We start from the raw sequence: 17,791 nt of genomic DNA, 5'->3' as shown, positions 1-17,791 counted from the left end.
CCACCATCAAAGTGAGGGGAAGGGTCAAAGGCAGGTGGTTTATGTTTTGCCACAATGACCTGGGAAATACCTTGCCTTGTTTTCCACACACAAATTCAGAAAGTAGCCAGATGAGAATGTGGAGTAAGACACCCTGTGCATGTACATAGTACACCTACAAGGTATGAGGATTGTGAGATGAAATGAGGTGTTGCGTTAATGATCTGTATCCGGGTTTCCACCATTTTCTCCAAAGATACCCAATAGTGGTCACATTTTCTTTACTCGCTTCGTTGAGTTCATTTTATTTTACAAAACGTACAGGGTGGAAATGTTTTAATTTAAGTTTCTTAAGGGCCCCTGTTGAATGACATTATAATGGAATACATGTAATTCTAGTTGTCACTCTGGACAGTTGGACGCTGCCTACAGATTTAGGTGGGTCGGGACATTTGAAAAAATAACGCCTGCTCTGCAGGAGTTTCAGGGATGAGCTAAATCACCTACTCAGCCCCATACTACTACTAGTGATCCCAATCATAAAGTTGAAAAAGGCACAGCACAACAGGTTTACCTCCTTCGGCTCTTTTGGTAATGTGGGTCGAGGGCAGCCTATACACTTCTTGAGGAGTGTCAGCAGGTAGAGACGCAACACAAGCAGCAATAGTATGGGTTACCATAATAAACAAATGTCCAACCAAGGTTCTATAAACATAGGATCTTTTGATTAAACTAACATATCAGCACACAACTAACAAAAACACTACAGACCCATCTCATCAAGAGAAAATACAAAAAAGTGAGGGGTCAGAAATGAAAGCCAGGCTCTACGTTGTCAAGTTTTTGGCTAAAGACTTTTATTCAACTAAAATGGGTTGTAAACATGCCTCTCTGGCCCTATTCGAAAGAGGAGTTTCTCTAACTAAGATCCAAACATTAAGGACCTGTCTTTGTCAGGATAGCAAACCAAAAAGCTGTTCAAACATTCTATCCTGACCCTCACACAAAACACAATAATAAAGTGACAAGGGAAATGTCTTTAACCTGGTATTTGGAAAAAGTGTTCTTAAATAAGAATAGAATAGCTCCAACGTCAATGTTCCCCAAAATGGAAAAGACCTTAGATCCAGAGGGTGATTGCATTTCTCTGGATTCTTCACTAGTATCACAAATGTCTATGGGACCAACAGTTCTCTGTGTCTTTGTTGGCCCACAACAATCCTGTTAGACAAAAACTGTTCAACCTTGTAAGTACTTCTTTAGCAAAAGTTCCTTCTTTAAACACAAGTTCCTTCCTTGTTTAACAAACACTGTTTCTGCTTGGAAATTCTCGTGCGTTTGCGATTTGACTTGTTTACTACCCTGCCAGGACTCTTTATGCACTTCCAGCTGTCTGGTGTACTCTCCTGCCAGGACTTCTCTTGCACTCACTTCTCTTGCCTGATGTCCTCCCCTGCCAGGACCTTTCTTGCACTCACAACTGCCTGGTGTGCTCTCCTGACAGGACTTCTCGTATTGTATTTTCAACTGCCTGGTGTATGTTTTTCCAGGACTTCTCAGATATTACAGTTCCTCTTTACCGCTAAGTAGCATTTACCTTTCTTAGCTTGATATATCTACTTGCTCTTGAAGTTCTTTTAAACTTTCCCCAGATTTGCATTCAGTTCTTCTTCTTCTTGCCCTTTCAATTCGCAAGCAATATTCTTGTTCTTTCACTTTCAGTAACTTCACAATATTCAAATTCTCTTTTTCGGTTTGGGGCTGGTCCAGCCCATTACCTAGGAAAAATCCAAGATACTAGACTGCTGATGAACAGGGTCTGAGAATTTGATCCATTGACCTTTGAAAGGTAGCCAGTGCCCCATACAAGCCAAAAGGTAACACATTAAACTGAAAAAGGCCAATGGGAATAGAAAATGCTGTTCTCTCCCTGTCTGATTGCGTGATAGGGACTTGCAAGTACCCTTTTGTCAGATCAATCGTGCAGAGGAAATGGCGCACCCCAATCGATCAATTAGACATCAATTCTAGGCTTTGGGTAGCTGTCGAATTGGAAGACCACGTTACTTTTGGAAATTAATGAAAAACCTCCATGATTGATCTTGCTTGGCAATTAATACAATTGGGGAGAACAAGGGGCTCTGAGAGGGCTTGATGATATTGGCAACTAACATATTTTCTGTTTCCTCTACGAAGATGTCTACTCAAGCTTCAGGTATCCGATATGGTTTTAATGGAATACCTTCCCTGGGGGGTGTACAGATATAATGATACATTCCATTTACCCAACCAGGCTCAGCTCTGAAGACATGAGGAAACTGATCTAGGAGGTCCATTAAATCCTCCTTTTGGTTTTGGGCTAGGTAGGCAGGAATCAAGGTATTCTTATTTGATTCATCCGATAACAAGTTGGTTAATACTACTGTAGTGTCTTCGATAGAATGTTCTCTCCACTCCTTAAGATTCACATGATAGATGTGAGTCTTGATCTTTCTGTATGGTTGTGAGATGCAGTAATCATAAGGCCCTGTCTGCTCTATTATTTTGTAGGGTTAATGTCAATTACAGAGTATTTTGTTCTCGGAGAAAGGAAGGAGAACCAGAACCTTGTACCGAATAGAAAAAGATCTTAATACAGCTTTTCTATCATGATATCCTTTCTGGTGTTCTTGGGTTTTAATCATGTTGGTTTGTGCTATATATATATATAACTGCACTCATATGTTCTTTTCGTCTCTGGGCTGTTTGGAACAGCGGTAGAACAGCTTTCTCCCATTACTCCTATGTCTCACACAACATATCAAGGACGTCTTACAGTTCTCTCCCATATAAAAGTTCAAATGGGGAGATGTTGGAGTCTTTCTAATAGCAAAATTGGCCCATGGTGTCATAGCATCCCAGTGTTTGCCATCAGCTTCAGCCGGTTTCTTTAAAACATGTTTTAAGTCTTGTTTAACTGTTTAACTAAGCCATCCGTTTGAGGGTGAAAGAAGTTTGCAAGGTTTTAATCTTAAAAATTTCCTTAATTTCTGACATGAGTTTTCTCATAATTGTAGATCCTTTGTTTGTTAAGATCGCCTTCGGAAACCCAATTCTTGAATAAAATGAAATTAAATACTTAAGAATTTGTTGTGTTGTGTTGTTCCATAAAGGAAAGGCTTCAGGATAACAGGTTTCATAATCTATTATCAGTAGTATGTATTGGTTTCCCAATTTTGATGATTCAAGGGGTCAAACTATATCCATGCCGATGCATGCAAACGGTATATCAATGATTGGCAAGGATGTAATGGAGCTGGAGGGGTAATTTGGAAACTGGTCTTCTGACATAGGGAGCAAGTGAGAACAAAGTTCTTTCCATCTGCATAGCTCCCAAGCCAATGGTATCGGTTCAGAATCTGTGTTTGAGTCTTGGCTGTCATTAGATGTCTGCCCGTTAAGTGGGAATGGGCAATTTGCAGTACTATATTTTGTGACTTTTAGGCACCATAATTTATGATCCAGGGGTACCATCTGGACAACTAACTCCCCTGTATAAAAGTCCAGCTTTTAGGAAGAAAAATGGCATACCCTTTTTCCTACCCTCCTCTTCGGGTAAGACCTGAAGGAAAGGCTTTGCAATTAAGGGATTATTTCTTTGGACAAAGGCTAAATCAGGAATAACTTCCGCCTCTTCTCCATAGGTCTGAGGTGGGACAGCCTCTGGTGTACTGTGAGCCTCTCTGTCTGCCTCCCCAAAACCCTTTGTTCATCTGTCGGTCTTATTAGAACTTTTAACTTTGATGGGCTTGGGAAACAGAGCCTTTTCTAAAATGTATTGGGCTATTCTCTCCCCAGTCTTCACTTGATATACCTCTTTTCCGTTTTTTCGCATGAGTATTTTTATGTCACCTCTATAGTCAGGGTCTATAATACCTGCTAAGAATAGGCCATATTGCCATGCTAGACCCTAATTAGAGGCAAGCCTAATAGAAGTTGTGGATGGGGGAATAAGGACCAAGTCTGTGTGTATTAAAACTGAGTCCCCAGGTTGGATCAATTTTCCCCTACCACTGCACAAAACAAATCCAATAGAGTGTTCTGTGGCAATTGATGGATCAGAAGCTTGATTACTGAGTTTCTCAAATCTAAGGTTCCCAGTTTTAGTCAACTGTGCCTGATACCACTCCTCACACCATATATGAGGGGTCAGAAATGAAAGCCGGACACAAAGTTGTCATGTTTTTGGATAGACTTTTATTCAACTTAAATGGGTTGGGAAAATGCCTAGCTGACCCTATTCTCAAGAGGAGTTTCCCTACCTAAGAACCATAAACTAAGGATGTGTCTTTGTCAGGATGTCATAAACAAAAAAGGTCTGTGTGTCCAAACGTTCTTTCCCGACCCTCACTCCAAAACAACATAATAAAGTGACAAGGGAAATATCTTTAAACTGGTATTTGCAAACAGTGTTCTTAAATATAAATAGAATAGCTCTAACGTAAATGTTCTTTAAACTGTAAACGACCCTAGATCCAGAGGGTGATTCTCTTCCCCTGGATTCTTCACTGGTATCAAAAATGTCTCTTGGCCCAAAACAATCCTGTTAGACAAAAACTGTTCAACCTTGTAAGTTCCTTCTTTAAACATATGTTCCTTCCTTGTTTAAGAAACACTGTTTCTGCTTGACACTCTTTGTAGGTTTGCAATTTGCCTGGTATGCTCCCCAGACAGGACTCTTTATGCACCTCCAACTGCCTGGTCTACTCTGCTGCCAGGACGTCTCTTGCACTCACAAGTGCCTGGTGTACTCCTTGCAGGGGACTTCTCTTCTTGTATTTTAAAATGCCTGGTATATGCATTGCCAGGGATTCTCATATGTTACAGTTCCTCTTTAAATCAAAGTAGCATGTACCTTTCTTAGCTTGGTATATCTACTTGCTCTCGCAGTTCTTTTAAACTTTCCCCACATTTGCATTCACTTCTTATTGGGTTTGGATTGGCAGTTTGCCCTTTCAATTCACAAACATTCTACTTGTTCTATCACTTACCATTACTTAAAAATGTTGAAGCTCTCTTTGTCACAGTTGCCAAAAATGCCCAGAGGTCATCACGCTGCTTAGGCTGTCTAACCACTTTCTTTTCATGTTCGGGCTTCCTCGTGGTTATGCAGAATACCTTTGCTGCCTGCTTACCACTCCGGGTAGCTCTGACGTCTCTCCAACCTCTCGCTGCTAAGCTCCTGCATGCCAGCTTCCTCTCGGCTCCCAGTAAGGACAACGCTGCTTTTCCTGGCTGCCAGATGCCCAGGAACCATCTTGTGGTATCTCATGTCTCCACGGCACGCCTTGCTCGCACGTTACTTTCCTTCTTAGTTGCCAAGGTGCTCTCACCTCTAGCTTCCGCACACCAACTTGTGCCTCCAGCATCTGCAAAATGGTTCGAGCCTCCAGCCTCTGTTCACCTTCAATGGAGATGCAACGGCTTCTCCTGCGCTCCCTGTCATTGTCCGGTTATCATTTTTAAAGGTCCCGCGCACAGGTGCCTTCATCCAACAATTAGCGCATTCATTAACCTTGACATTCCTGCCACTCTGCATCAATTCCTTCATCCTCCTCATCTCAGTACCTACGGAATTGAAGTCCACTGATATTAATTGATGCCTAAGGTGGTTGTGGGAATTGATGTCCATTGATGATTTCTGATGCACAAAACTTGGAGCGTCTTTCTTAATGATTGCATATGGAAGATCATTTCTACATGAAGGAAAACTAGAACTGAGAAGGGTTTTGTTGGAGCTTGTACTCTTCAATTTATGGATGGGAGTTTGGTGTAAAGGGTGTTGGGAAAAGGTCTCCTTTTTCCCCTATGGAGGGAACAGATGCATGGCAATAGTCCAATAGGGTATTGGGTAACAGGAGGGCTTCCTGGTGGGAAAATGGGGGCTACTGCACCTCATCCAATGAAGCCATGACATCTCCCTAGTGGCTGTCTCCTTCTATTCCATCGTCCCTCATATAGCCACCCCCAGGGTCAGTATCAGGTATTGGCTTCCCTCCCCTTGACACATGGGACGAGGTTATCGCCGGGGAATCTGTGATGATTCCATTGGATTCATCACATACCTTTCCCCTAATGTCGCTGGTTCTCTCAGCACCTGTTGGAAAGTGAGAAAGGGGAAAATGGGGACTCTGTGATGACACCATTGGATTCCTCACAGAGAGAAGACTTTTAAATAAAGGAGCACTCTGGTTTCATGGATAGCTGTGTTCAGACAATGGTTGCAGCACCAAAATCTCAAACTTTATGACAATTAATTTTAAAAGTAGAAAAGGGGGATTAAAGGTCACTACGGTCATTTAAGGTGGACCAGAAGGACAGGGCCACTTCAAATACATTCCGTTTTTGCTTTTGATTATCAACATCATAGATCCAGGCTTCTAGGCCTTGTTCTGTGGTTGAGCTGTGGTCAAGAAGATCGAGTTGTGCTGTTCCAATAGCGAGTCAGCATCAAGTCAGTTTTGAGGAGCAGCTCATAGTGGATTGTGTTAGCATTCAAATTAAGCTACTTGTTGACTTCCAATAGGTCGAGATCGGTCAAGACAATGCTTGTTTTGGGTTGAATCACCATTCAAGTAGGGCAAGTTGATGGCTTCCAATCGATCGAGTCAGCTTTTTATTCTGGTTGAGACTATGCGCCTGTTGGGCTAAGTCATTGGCCAAGAAATTGTGAATCAGGTGCTTCTACAGAGTCAATACGGCAGTAGAGTAGAGACCAAATGATGGATGATGCACTACACTAGGCCGGGTGGGCGTCAAGGAGACATGAAGATAAGGTAAGTGTACCAAAGTGCTTAAAGTGCTAAAAACAGCACCACAAGACTGTAGTGGCTTGAGGTGAGTAGAGCATGGCTGAGCCAGCTTGAAAAGTGTCTCAAAGTGGAGAACAGTGTTTAGAACTGCTTTTGGGCTTCTGAGATTTACGAGGCCCAGTGCAGGGTCGCCAGGTACAAGATGAGTCCTTTGGTTCTGCATTTCAATTCCAAGAAGATTGTTTGGCACCTACAGGGGTGCTTCACCTCCAGTGTGCAGGTCCCTGGTTCTAGTTCACAGGTAGCAGAGAGGAATCTCTCTACAGCAGTTTCACTTGCCCTTGGGATGATTCAGAGGCATAGCCAGGATTGTCTAGCAAATGGGGCCTGATGCTAATGTAGTTGTGCCCACTGCACTGACAAAAATATCTGTAAATAACCACACAGCGCTGCTGAGTGGGCATTTACAGATTTTGGGTGGGTGTTGCCCCACAGGCCCTACCCTGCCTACGCCTCTGGGATGATTAGGGACAAGGAATTTCATCTTCCTTGGAACTCTCTATCTTCACTTCTATGGGAGAGGCCTTTGAAATAAACGCTAGCCCCAAAAGAGTTCCAGGTTTTCCTTCTTTTCTTGAAGTGCAAAGATTAATTAACTAAGGGGAAGGTTCCCATCCCCGGCCCTTGTATGCCAGACTGCTTTTAAGGGTCCAATCCTGGCTGCTCTGTCAAATGTCCACTGCCTGCTGTCATACACATAGTGCCATGTCTGCAGGAAGTGGAGAGGAGGAACAAGAAGTATTGGTGCCCTACCAAACCCAAGATGGCGATAACCCTCTGTGGTTTGAACCCTCCAATGAGATTCTTTAACTGCCCCTTACTATGTTAGATTATATCAAATGGTCTCCAGTAATCAGCAACCTGGTGAGGCGTGGTGATTGTATCCTGCCAGACTGACTTTAAACACCTCTTCTAAGCTAAATCTTCAGGGAGATTTCCTGCTCTGGAGAGGAGATACCAACCATTCTCAGGAGCATCAAAGAGAGGACTTCCTGGACTACACCAAGATTGGGTCTGAGTGAAACTCGTCCCTGACAAACTAAATACATACTAGCCTTATCACTAGGTCACTATCCACCAGATTGGTAATTAAAACGACATAAAATGCTTGAAGCCTTGTAATTGTGTGATCGCAGTGGCGTCCTTGTCAAACCTGAAATGACTTTACTTTTAATTATTAATCCACTGCCAGCAAATGACTGATGGGACAAAATCATGATATTTGAATCATACATGCTTGCAGTTAGTAAGCCACCTCTGCCTGTTGTAACTTTGGGATCAAGCAGCTGAGTTTAGGAATGTACATTTGACCTTTGAACTTGTCCTGTTGCTACTGCAGCTTCTGCAGCTGCTGGGGAATGTCAGTAGACAGCCACATGAAGCAGCTCTAAACACGGTTTTCTACTTTGAGTCATTTTTGAAGCTGGCTTGACCATGCTCGACACGTCTCAAGCCACTAAAGGGTTAGCACTGTGGTTTTTAGCACTTTAAAAATGTTGGTACACTTACGTGCTGTTCGAGCTACCTTGATGGCAACTTGACCTGTTAAAGGGCATCGTCTGCTCTCTACTTGACTGCCGGCTTGACTCTGTAGAAGCAGAGTGTCAGCTGCTGACAGAAGTATCATCCAACCCGAATTAAAAGCTGTTGGAAGCCATCAACTCACTTCATTTTGAATGCTGGCTCAATCCACTATGAGTCGCTCCTCAAAACCGATTCGATGCTGATTTGCCATTGAAACATCACGACTCGACTGTCTTGACCACAGAAAAGTGAGTAGAAGCCTGGCACTATGCTGTAGATAAGACAAAAACTGAAGGTATGTGAAGTAGTCCTGTCCCTCTAGTCCACCCAAAAGGACCGTGTGGCATGGAGAATGTAGAATCTTAGTGGGAGTGAGATCCTGAAGAAGACGGTTAGGAGTGAAGGTGAAGGAAGGAGCAGACAGAGGGTCTGCAGGGTCTCTTATTATAAATACAGAAGACTTACCCACAATCAGATTGTAGTGGCATTATCAACAGCATATTTGGCAATGAGCAGTGAACCGAAAAGACGACACAAGAGACCCGAGCCGACCCAGGTTGGTGAATTCAGATGTTGAAACAGATGGGGCGTGAACATCACATTCATGTACTGCCCAATATGAATACTTCAGGCAGGTCAAAGGACCGATCATGATGGCAACCCCACGGGATTGGAGTAGAGTAGGTGAGAGGTGCAATATGAGTGCCGAAACAATTAGCTGGCGCAAGACGTTGACCATGACGTGAGCGGTAGGCTTAGAAAAAAACACCCCTCGACGTGCATGACGCGGTGGACATTTTATGAAATAAGCAAAATTCAACACATTGAAAAATAAAGCAACATGTTAGAAAAGTGTCAGAAGATGGAGATATTGGATTGCTACCGAATAATTGAGCAGAGAGGAGGAAAATGTTCATAAGGCAGATGGAGCATTAAGATGCCACCAGAAAAGCCCTTTTAACCAGTCCAGGAGTACCAACAATGCCTTGGAGTGACTCGAAACAATATTGGAGCAATTATTTAAATGCAATAGGACATGAAAATCTCAACTCTTAGAAGAACACATCTTCACTATTGGCAGTGGAGGAAACATGAATTTATACCAAAAAGCACTCAAACAATTGAAAAATTATTGTATGCCAAAGACTAGCATAGCCATGAACAGATATAATATCTATACCAGAAGACAAAAACAAAATGAAACGATGGAAGAATATGTGAGTGCTCTATGAACCCTTGCTGTGTTATGGTATTTTAATGATAGCATGGAAAACGGAGAAACTCATCAAAGATCAGATAAAAATACACTCCAGTAATGCAGTGAATCAATGAATCTGAATCTACTCAAGTGAGCATAGTGATTAAGTATAAGGTGGGAATCAATGAATGAAAAACTGTGCTGAATGAGAGAGAAGTGAAAACAGAGAAGAAAAGATACATTTGTAACAGTTCTCATGGATATTTATGTATTTCGGTGAGGCTTTCTGTTAGGCATGATGTACATAGGGCAATTCATTCTGACATGTGATACTTCTTGATATTTCGGGGGACTGGCTAAACGACACCTCTCTTCAGCTAGATTGAGAGTTCAGTGTGAAGGTCCTGGATTGTTCTCAGACTCCCATCCAGGGAGGTATTAGTTTTAAAGTGACCTTTCAGATCTTCCCCTCTCCCTATGTCCTGTGTGGTGGCCAGCGGATTCTTACTTTCTCAACCAAATGACTTGCTCTGTGCAGTCCATTCGTTATCCACACCCCAGATTGACTGCAGCAGTGCTTGGCTCTCTGGCGTCCCAATGCATGTTTAGCCCACTGAAAGTATGATCCATTCTATAGTGAAGAGATCAGACCATCACTGCTCGTTTCCCTTTATTTTGCGACTCCATGATACATGCATCTTCTTGAAATTACTCACTGCCATGTTCTAAACCAGCCCCTTACACATAGCAGATAAGTACCAGGGACACGTCGATTCTGGAGGTGAACACACACCTGTGACAAATCTCTTCTGGGACTGGAATCACCCAAAGACAACAAATCCAAAAATATCTGCCTCTGCCCTCATCACTCATGAAAACTGAAACGGATACAATGTTGTACCGCTCCTGTTATCCTTATACCCTCTCCTCCCCTCTTGGACTAAACCCTGCCATCTATTGTTTGTGCTCCTTAGAGAGCTTTAAGGGGAACTCTGTAGTTTTACGGGAGGAAATGGCATTGGCCAACTCTTTGTTTTGAACAGCAGCCAATCTTGCAGTTGCCTTTATACATGTGATATCTATTGCTAAAGACTACTACTAAGAGCTTGAACAGTACCTTCTCCAATGATTTTCGTGGTAAATCCCCTGCAGTGGCCTGTACCCAGTACAACGTTCAATCAAAAGAGGCTGTTTCTCAGGTGCTGATGTGTTTGACTTGTTTCCATGTTCTGAAACTTTATGATGTCATAGTGTGTTCATGACGGTCCTTTCTTAAAGGAGAAATGCCTTCATGTCATCGTTTGCATTTTACCAGAGAAGGGAATAGTTTCTTACCTGTAACTCCATTTCTCCAGCATTGGTATCTTTCATGGATTCACATGCTTAGAATATTCCCCGTCGTCAGACTGGGACCCCTCGGTACACATATATAGCCTTTTCCTATAGGAAAACTTCCGACACTTTTGTGTCCTATCTAAGTCCTTTTAGGACCCGCCTACGCATGCTCCGTAGGCCGTCCCAGTATAAGAGGCCCGCCCCCGCGGCTCCCCTTCAGATTTCGGCCCCTCCAAAGTAGGAAGGGTTAAACTTATCAATCAAATACATTGCATTCCGGGGAGGCTGGCGGGCGCATGTGAATCCATGAAAGATACCAATGCTGGAAAAATGGAGTTACAGGTAAGAAACTATTCCCTTCTCCAGCATTGGATCTTTCATGGATTCACATGCTTAGAATAGATTGTATAGCAGTAACACCTGAAACGGCGGTGAGAATGTAATGTAATATACCCTCACCATAATACACAATGCATATGTACAGCAGGAATAAGTTAACTCATATAACCTTACCCACATAAAGTATACTGTCACCAAAAGGTAGAAAACAGATTCTCCACAGCGTGGAGCTTACCTTACTGAAACAGATGGCGCAGGACAGCTCTTCCCATCTGCACCTCGTCCGCATGCTGCCTGGCAAGGCAGTAGTGGCGGGTAAACGTGTGGGGCACTGACCATGCCGCAGCCTGGCATATGTCCGTCAGCGGAATTCCTGCCCATAATGCTGCTGAGGAGGACGTTGATCTTGTAGAATGGGCTCTAGGATGTCCTTGCAGTGGCCTTCCGGCCTTGGAGTGACAAAACGCAATCGTCGAGTCAGGAGCCAGGAAAAGTCAGGAGCCAGGCTGTAAGGTTGAGACTGTCCGGGTCGTGATGCCACACCGTGCCTTTGTCCCGGGATAGTAGGTTTGGGACTCTCGGAAACGCTATAGGATGTTCCAGCGACAGGTGAAGCAGGTCGGAGAACCACGGTTGCCGCGGCCAGTATGGTGCCACTAGAATTACTCAGCAACTGTATCTGCGTATCCACTGTATTGTCCTTTCTTATGAGGGGGAACGGGGGAAAAGCATAAAGGAACATGTCCGTCCATGGGAAGGAGAATGCCTCCCCCATGGAACCCTCCTGAGGCCATCTGCTTGCGAATTGCTCGCATTTCTTGTTGTCTTTGGTTGCGAAGGCGTCCAGAGGGGGGTGACCCCATTTCTCGAACACTGTCATCAGCTGAACTGTGTCCATTTCCCATTCGTGTATCTGGGCCATGCTTCTGCTGAGGGAGTCTGCTTGCGAGTTCCTCACTCCCGGGAGGTGGTGAGCCACGATGAAAATTTCGTGCTTTAATGCCCAATGCCATGTTTTCTGGGCCTCTATGGAAAGAGTTCTTGATCGCGTCCCTCCTTGTTTCCTCAGATAAAACATGGCCGTAATATTGTCGGTCAGTACTCGTACTCGCGATCTCTTGATGTGTGGTAGGAATGCCTTCAAGGCCCATCGTACTGCTCTGAGCTCTAACACGTTTATGTGTAGGAGTGACTCCGTTGGAGACCAGCAACCTTGCGTTTGGAGAGCACCCATGTGAGCTCCCCATCCGGTTAGGGACGCATCCGTGACTATGGTTCGCTGAAACTCCGGTTCCTGTAGGGTTACACCGTTGTTCAGATTGTGGAAACTCTGCCACCACTGAAGGGTCCGAAGCAGCTTGTCGTCGTCGATGGTTATCTTGTCTGACCACGATCCTTGGGCCTGTGTCCATCGGTCCGCGGGGAATTCCTGGACTGGCCTCATGAATAGGCGACAGTTTGCCACCAGATGGATGCAGGATGCCATGGCCCCTAGGACCGCAACGTGAGCCTGGTGGTTTGACGTAGTCGGCTCGCCAGCTGATTGAGTTTTGAGGTTCTGTCGAGAGAAGGCTTCACTAACCTTAACTGGGTCTCGAACTGTGCCCCCAGGAATACCAGCGTTCTCGATGGCCGCAGAGAGGATTTTTCGAAGTTTATGGCGAATCCCAGCTGTTGTACAAGCTGCATGGTGGCTTGTAAACTTGTGTTGGTCGACGCTGGGGAGGATCCCCTTACCAGCCAGTCGTCGAGGTATGGGTATACATGGTGGCCTTGCTTCCTTAGCCAGGGCGCTAATGGAGCCAGGCATTTTGTGAACGTTCTGGGGGAGGTCTTGAGCCGAAAGGGAAGAACCGTGAACTGGTAGTGAGTCCGCCCTATTACAAATCTCAGGAATTTCCTGTGTTTCCGATACATTGGAATATGGAAGTACGCGTCCTGTAAATCCAGGGACGCTAGAAAATCCCCTTCTTGAACGGTGCGGATCACTTCCTGCAGAGTGGGCATTTTGAATTTTAGGCTCTTTAAAGACTTGTTGAAATCGCGTAAGTCTAAAATGGGACGCCATTTGCCGTTCGGCTTTTTTACGACGAAGTATCTTGAGTAGACTCATTGACCTCTCTGTGATGTTGGAACTAATTCTATCACGCCCTTTGCTAACATGAGTGTTACCTCTTGTTGCAGTATCCTCAGATGGGAATGAGCGGTGAACGCAGGTGGAATGTGCGGAGGGCTGTGCTTGAATTTTAGAGAGTGTCCGTTTCTTATAGTGTCCAGCACCCATTGATCCGTCGTTATTCGTTCCCATTCATCGACATATGCTGACACTCTTCCCCCCAGAACGGTGTGTTGTATGTCACTGCTGACCTTTATTTTGCTTGTCTCTCGACGACGACGGATAGGATGGTCTTTTCCTGGATGTCTGGAAGTTACGGCGTCGGTTTGCGGTTTGGGAAGCACGCCTGTATCCCTGGGAGGGGTAAGCCGACCTGCCAAAGGATCTGTCTCCAGATGCAGAGAATCTGGAATTACCTGAAGCCCCTCTAAAGGGACGAAAAGACTTGTAGCTTGGGCCACTGTGGAGGGCACCCAATGAACGTGCCGTGTCCGAGTCCTCTTTCATTCCCTTTAGGGCTTCGTCCACCTTCTCACCGAATAGAAGGTCTCCCTCAAAAGGCATATCTAATACTTTGTATTGTACCTCTGGCCTGAAGTAGATACACTTAAGCCATGACTGTCGTCGTAATACGACCCCATTATTGACTTGCTTGAAGCCTGACTCAGCGAGGTCCACCGCGATGTTTATTGCGTGATTTGAGGCTTCCTCACCCTCTCGGACAAGTAACATCGCTGCCTTCCTTTGCTCTTCCGGAAGAAGATCAAGCAACAGAGCTAGCCTGTGCCACATCTCTCTGTCGTATCTGGCTATAATAGCCAGAGAGTTTGCGGCCTTTACTGTGGTTGCTCCCACGGATAGCACTTTTTTGCCAAAGGCATCCTGGCGTCTCGCTTCGTTTTCAGGCGGAGTCGTGCACTTGTGCTGGGCCTTCGCCTTCCTCGCTGCTGCCGCAGACACCACCGAGTCTGGCGTTGGTTGGGAGGATAAACACTTGGGGGTAGACTCTGGAGCCTTAAACTTTTTCTCGAGGCGTCCTTTCACTGCCGGCTTCGAAAAAGGGTGACGCATTGTCTGCAACCCCTCCTTCCACACGTGGTCTAGTATTGGTATTGAGAACACAGACCTCCTTCTCTTACCCATGTGGTCGAACAAAAAACAGTCCTTTTTCTGTTCTTCCTGGAACAGACCAAATTCTTTACACGCCTTCTCCATCATAGAATGGAATGATGCAATATCGTCCGGAGGGGACGGGTGAGCTGGGCTTCTAGGGGTTTCCAATTCCACCTCTGACTCCCAGGTTGGATCCCTGGAGGGGGATGATGAGATATCCGACATGGCTCCCCTGTCAGACTCCGAATCTGGCAGCTCACCTTCCTCTTGTGCCAGTGCTGAGATTGGCGTGCGTAGGTGCGTCGGTGGATGGGACGGGCCCGGCTCGTCGACAGGTGACTGTGGCAGGTTTGCCTGAGGTAGTCTCTGGTCCAACGACTGTAGCAAGGACTGAAGCGTGGACAGAATTTCCAACGACAAAACAGATTGAGGATTGAGAAGAGGGGCAGATACCGGTATACTGGATCCCCTCGTCGACGACTTGTCAGCCACTCGTAGCCATAGGTCTGCTGGGCCAGCTATTCTCTCGCTCTCGTCCTCCCCCGAGGACAACGACACAGCCTGTTTGTGCAGTAAAGTATCCGAAGGGATCGGGTCAAAAACTTCAGGCCTCCTGTAGGACCCCCGTCGACGAGGCCATCGTCGCCGCCGTTGTCGGTGGGACGGTGGATGCCACCTGCGTTAGTGGCAGGGTGGAGGCCGATGACAGGACCGCCGTCGACGACGGTGACTTAGCAGGTGGTTTAGGCGGTCCCGCCTTTTCCACACTTGGCCTGCTTTTACTCGACTCTCGACTCGTGGTCGATCTATGGTGATCGCCCGAGGAGGATTTCGGCCTTTCCTTTTCATGCTTTTTTGATGAAGATGATGTTTTTGACGAGGAGTCTCTAGCTGAGTGACTCCCAGATGACTCTTTTTCCGTCGGTCGAGATTTCTTCGCCGGTGGTTCCGATGAGGTAGCGCGGCGTGATGTTTTCGCCGATTGTGTGGAGCCTACCTCCGAAGGGGGGTATGCCCCCGCTCCATCATTCAGCCATGCCACCAGCCGTCGACTCGGGTCTTTGAGGGTTTTTTGAGAAAACCCTTTGCATATGTCGCAGTTATCAGCCAAATGATGAGGGTGGAGGCAATATATACAATCCATATGTCCGTCCCCCTCGTAAACTTTTTTCAAGCCGCACGTCGCACATGGACGGAACAGCGCTTTTCCTGACATGGAGGACATTTTCTTCTAACTCCAACTCCAGGTATACAACCTTGTACAAAATAGTAAGACAACGCGAGGAGATCCCACTACTTTTCAGATGGTTGAAATCTGAAGGGGAGCCGCGGGGGCGGGCCTCTTATACTGGGACGGCCTATGGAGCATGCGTAGGCGGGTCCTAAAAGGACGTAGATAGGACACAAAAGTGTTGGAAGTTTTCCTATAGGAAAAGGCTATATATGTGTACCGAGGGGTCCCAGTCTGACGACGGGGAATATTCTAAGCATGTGAATCCATGAAAGATCCAATGCTGGAGAATTAGTCTTTTATGTTTTTGCTCTCCATTTACAAACCTCTCCCCCTACAGTTGGTGTTGCTGGTGAGGGGATGCCAAAATCATGCAGTGTGGTCCCTTCTTCACAGAATGTCACTGCGAGATTGCTAGGCGTGTGACTGCACTGCCCCTCAGTATTATGCTCAGGTTGATGCATCACGCCAGCGTGAAGTTGTATTTTGTTTATTTGTATTTATTTATTTGTTTATTTGTCTCGTGGTGCAACTGGTTGTCTGAGCATGGAGATGGTGAGTACTTCACTTGCATCATTTTTCAAATGTTGTGCGGATGCTCAAGTGTATCTGCTAAAGCTTTGCCCTTCAAACAATGCTTCGCTGTAGCAAAGAGTTACTTCACTTGGCATGCACCGAATAGTCCACTCTGTGCAAGCTCACTCGGACACATTTATGTGTGCAATAGACTTATTGAATGAAGGCATTTCCAATTAGGACTAAACACGCTGCATCACCTTCTAAGCTTTTGGCGCTGCCCAAATAATTACAGTATCCTGTGTGCTTCAGCGTTCCTCTACCTTCTGGTACAGCACTGACAGACGTGGCCCATGGCGCAGCAGTGAAGTCTAGATGCCACGGAAGTTTTGATACCAACTCACCCAATTCTCAGAATTGCTCAACCTCCTCTACAACAATCAATCCAGTTTGATACCCAACAGAAGAACTGAAACCACTCTTCTACAGATGAGAGAAAGCATCTTGCACGCACTAGATAACAACACTCCTACCTGCATGATGCTTCTAAACCTCTCTACAGCGTTTGACTGTCACTTACCCCACAATTCTAAAACACCTGCATTTTCACCTAGGCATGCAGTCTCTGCCCTGTTAGGCAGAATCACCTGCAGTACCCTTTGGGAACACTACAGGCAAATTAAGCCTACACGTGTAAGCACAATTTCACCTTTGGTACAAGCCTGTACTACACAGTAAAGTGGTAGCGATGGCTGAGCAGCCAGACTTATCTCAAGAGTTTAAGTGAGCAGTAGAACAAGTTACACTAAGGACCAACTAATACAGTGATTCAAACAAACACTTACTCAAGATTTCTTGGTAAAAGAGTATACATTTATTTACTCAGTCTGTTAGAAAACATTACATTAGCATAAGCAGCTCAATATCACACACTAATAAACCACAAAAATACAACCAGCAATTAAATGAACAAGTTTAGCTCCCCTGAAGTGGGAGCAAAATGGCACTTCAGATACTTCTCAAAGGGGTAAAAAGACAAGGTTATAAGAATAGACAGCCCAAATACATTCATAGGCAGGGCAAAGGGTTTCAGTTAACTGCAACCAGTAATTCTTCTCATAGGCCTGGGCCAAAGTAAATGGTTCAGAGTCTTTGTATAGGATAGCACAGTTCTGTTAGATACCGGTTAAGTCTTTGCCATGGACTTTAGAAGAATTTGGCTAGGCGAAAGTTTTGACGAATGTTTAGGGAAGGACAAGCCTTCGCAGTTCAGGAAAGTTTCATGCACTTTCTCGATGGCCCAAAGATTTCCGGACTGCGTTTGCACAGTACCCTGTTAATGAAGTAGAGCTGTAGCTGAGGCAGTTGTTCCTGGCAGTTCGAGGAGATCTCCCTGTTCCCTCATTGCCCAGGGATGAGGCTAAAAGCTTTAGCAAGACGTTGGTTTAAGGTGTGAGTGCCTTAAAGTCCACAAGCTGGTTTCCATCCCTCTGGCTATCTGGTTTTGAACAGCACTCTGATGAAAATTCGACCAGATGGGGACGGTGTCCAGGTGGATTGCGAGTTGGTTGTTCCCACCAAACTCAAGG

At 45.3% G+C, this 17,791-nt stretch overlaps 1 protein-coding gene across 1 annotated transcript in view; it reads right to left on the bottom strand.

Moving 5' to 3' along the window:
- PRKCG (protein kinase C gamma) overlaps positions 1–17,791 on the bottom strand; it is a 1,699,783-nt gene that overhangs the window by 157,866 nt on the left and 1,524,126 nt on the right. The window lies entirely within an intron of this gene.

Source organism: Ambystoma mexicanum, chromosome 1q, assembly GCF_040938575.1.
Source record: "Ambystoma mexicanum isolate Mex_15411 chromosome 1q, UKY_AmexF1_1, whole genome shotgun sequence".
Taxonomy (NCBI): Eukaryota; Metazoa; Chordata; class Amphibia; order Caudata; family Ambystomatidae; genus Ambystoma; species Ambystoma mexicanum.
This window is presented reverse-complemented; position numbering and strand designations above follow the sequence as displayed.